Raw genomic sequence first — 3982 nt, forward strand, 5'->3', positions numbered from 1 at the left:
ATAACAAAGAGTGAAAAATTTAAGGGGGTCTGAATACTTTCCGTCACGTACATATGTGAACGTGAACATGATCAACATGCTCCTGAACACTAATAGTTTCTATTACTTTCATTCTTTCCCATTCACTTTGAATGGCTGGACATTTTTGACCGGGAAAACCACAAGTGTGACTTTGTGCCATTTTGTACAAAATAAAAGCCTTTCAAAACAAACTCCCTGTTTAAACATTAAAGTACACTAGTGCGATAAACAGTGCTAATTTTCATCAGTTTTTATTTAATATTGTGAAAATTATTCATAATTAATGCTTTTTTCACTCAAAAAATGAGGTGCCTACTTTCAGATAAATGAGGCCTACGATTAAATAGATGCAAATATAAATACAAAACCAGTCCCAAATGAAAGAAAAGAAGTTGACAAAAAGATTGAATCCAATATTTGGTGATAATATAGCATAATGAGTGATTTATAAGCAATTTTTTGAGGCCGGGTCATTTTTGACCGGGAACACCACAAGTGTGACTTTGTGCCATTTTGTACAAAATAAAAGCATTTAAAAGCAAAATCCCTGATTAAACATTAAAGTACACTAGTGCGATAAACAGTGCAAATTTTCATCAGTTTTTATTTAATATTGTGAAAAATTATTCAGAGCAAAAAGGACCCGAACACCACATGAGGGTTAAGTGACCACACGTGGGTCACTTACTTTCATCTTGACAGAACTGTGCAAATTCTGACCACATTGTATGATTGCTATTATATACACATTACAGTTCAAAGGTTTGGGGTCAGCAAGATTTTCAAGAAGCCTATTCTGCACACCAAGGCTGAATTTATTTGCTCAAAAATATAGTAAAAACAGTAATATTGTGAAATATTATAATAATAGAAAAGTATTCTCTATTTTAATACATTTTAAAATGTAATTTATTCCTGTGATGGCAAAACTGAATTTTCAGCATCATTATTCCAGTCTTCAGTGTCACATGATCCTTCAAAAATCCCTCTAATATGCTGATTTGGTGTGCAAGAAACATTTCTTATTATTATCAATGTTGAAAACAGTTGTGTGGATTCTTTGATCAAAATTCAAAAGAAAAACATTTACATGTAATTATATCTTTTGTAACATTATAAATGGCTTTACTGTCACTTTTCATAAATGTAATGTGTCCTTGATCAAAAGTTACCAATTTCTTTTTAAAAAATCTTACTGACTTCAAACTTTTGAATGGTAGTGAACACATAATTTGTCAAATAATCTGCCTTTAATTCAGTTAAGTGTTGAATATAATAACAAAATAATATATAAATCTATATTGTTTTAAGTGAATTCTTTTCTAGTATATATGAATTAAAGGAATATTCAAGATTCAATACAAGCAAAGCAGAATCTGGCTCTCATTACAGAAAATAATTCTCAAAAATGCATTTATACATTAGCTAGCTAGATACCTTGGCGACATTGAAATCAGCAGAAAGGTACAATAGTACATTATACAAAACAAATGCTTAAGTATTTAACTTAGACCCATATATTAGATATGAATTTAGGCCAAAAACAAAATAGCATTGTGGGATGAACAGAGTTGAAACCTATGCATCTATAAACAAACGTGCATGACAAAGAAATGTAAGATTTAGTGACAATGCACAGTTTTCAACCGAATCCTGCTGCATTATTGTGAACAAGTCGAAATGTTCTACAGAATGCCTCAAATGTTGTCTAAAGATTAACTTGTATTTAAAAGCAGAGGTCTCTTAATGAACAGATGTGAGTATTGCGTCTTACCCTGATACTGTGAGTTTAAACTCTAACTCATAATTCTCCCTCCATCTTTCCATGCAAAGCAAGTAAGCATCACTTACTTCCTCCAGTTCTTCACTGCAGAGGAAGTGTTGTAGCACCCTTGACGTTGTATCTTATCGTGGAGGCTACCTGTGTGAGCATTAGTAATCAGTGTTTCACTGGTCAGAGGGGATGTTGAGAGTTCTGAAATCTCTTTCCTCCTCGTCATGACTCACTGCTTATGATTGTATGTTTGTCAGAAGGTCTATATTTTCCCCTCCTGTCACATCATCATTATGCATAGTCACTAACTTCCCAATCTTTTGTAAAGTTTGCCACTAAAGCAAAAATATTCAAATGTATGTGGATTAATAATTCATTGACATTTCTGTCAGCACTTTTCCTCCTGACAGTGACTTTCAAAAAAGCAAGTCCAAGCAAATATATCCTAGAAACAAATTTGTACACAAATGTATGTACATGTTTGTAATTGTAAAAGAAAAGAATGTAAAAACACGTAACTGATTTACCATACCATATACAGGGAAAAATATTATTATATATTAATATTTAACACAATTTAATAAGAAAATACACAATTATACTGTAAAACACTGAATGAACAATGGGTTTTGGAAGTAAAATGTCTGAATTACATGATAAATTATGCTCAAATATGTATAATATTCAACAAGACAAGATATTAATGTTTACATTAAAATATTACTGGTTATGTTTTTTGGTAAAGTACTTTTGTCATTTTGTGTGTGTGTGTGTGTGTGTATGACAATGTGCACTGCCTATACATGTTTATTAGTTCTTGTTTTTGGAACTGACAGTTTTAGTTGTTTAAAAATGAAAAAGTAATACATTTATATACATTTATTTCATACTAAGTATAGTTCAAATCTATTAACATATTTACTGAGATATTGCTCGAGACTTACTGATAAAAAAATTATAATTTAACTTTATTTGGAGTACTTGTGCACAAAGCACATTTCTTAATATTAAGCCTAAAATGTGTTTTAATGTCATTATTGATGAGGATTGTATGATCTTTAAATAATATTGGTCTTTAAATGCAAGATATTTAAAGTGTAGCTGAAGTATACTTGCAATAGTTCCACTTTAGCACAATCAAATATACTTCAGCATATCTTTAGTTGGACTTCAGCCCTACTTCTGCACAAATAAAGTGCATTAAGCACAAAATTAGTTGTTCCAATTTAGCAGACTTTAAGTATACCAGTTTAGTATGCCAAAAGTACAGTTGCAGGGTATTTTTTATTAAACACATAAATATGTTAATGTATTTGTAGTATACTTAGCATTAAATAAATGTATTTCAAATACATTTTAGTATATTTATTTTTCACTAGGGATACCTTATGACATGTATTGCCACCCTGTATGAGTTTATTTTTTGAGGGAATTTCTGATCAATTCAGCAGAATTTTTTTACAGTGTACAGGGCATACAGAAAAAGAGATATTTTAATATATCTATAAAATGCCCTGTATGTCATGAAGAACTGAAAGAAAGATATAGCATTAAATGAGGTCTGTTGAAACATCAAAGACTAAAAGAAATCCAAAATTTGATTGAAGAAATACTGCTCCTTATGTCCATGTTTGGTAAACATCTTAGGAGATAATTGTGGGATTTAGGGGTCATCAGAAAATACATATATGAAATCTTCATTTTGCATTCTGTAAAACAGCAGGTGACACTAATCCCAGCTAAGCTGTTATGTATTTTCATAAAACAATGATAGTGGGCTTAGTCTGACCCCTTAACCTTTCTTTTCAGTTCCCAAAACTGTTCTCAGCTCTTGACAAAAAATGTTCTCTGAAACTATAAGAACAGATAACAATAACTTCCCAGTTTCACGATAATAAAAAATAAAGATTGTACGTAGCAAAAAAACAGCAACTGGATGTGTTTCTCTTGTGATGGAGACCGTCTGGTCCTTTACTGGAACAGGTCTGTACAGATGCAGACATTCAGGCAAGGATCTGCACCCAGGAACAAAAAGCTCCAGGTCACTTCTAAGCCTCACTGAGCTCCCAGCAGCTCTCCAGGAGCTTTCCTCCAGCACAACACACACAGCCACAACAAACCACAAACCATCCTGCGAAGTGCGCACACACTCCTGCACAAACAGCAGCACCGAAAGAAGCGCGTAGC

At 32.3% G+C, this 3982-nt stretch overlaps 1 protein-coding gene across 3 annotated transcripts in view; it reads right to left on the reverse strand.

The window, feature by feature from the left end:
- The window catches only part of LOC107737552 (tyrosine-protein phosphatase non-receptor type 11-like), a 32772-nt gene that overhangs the window by 17044 nt on the left and 11746 nt on the right, over positions 1-3982 (reverse strand). The gene's annotated exons all lie outside the window — the stretch shown is intronic.

This window comes from Sinocyclocheilus rhinocerous, unplaced genomic scaffold, assembly GCF_001515625.1.
Source record: "Sinocyclocheilus rhinocerous isolate Xijiao unplaced genomic scaffold, SAMN03320098_v1.1 scaffold72, whole genome shotgun sequence".
NCBI classification, from domain to species: domain Eukaryota; kingdom Metazoa; phylum Chordata; class Actinopteri; order Cypriniformes; family Cyprinidae; genus Sinocyclocheilus; species Sinocyclocheilus rhinocerous.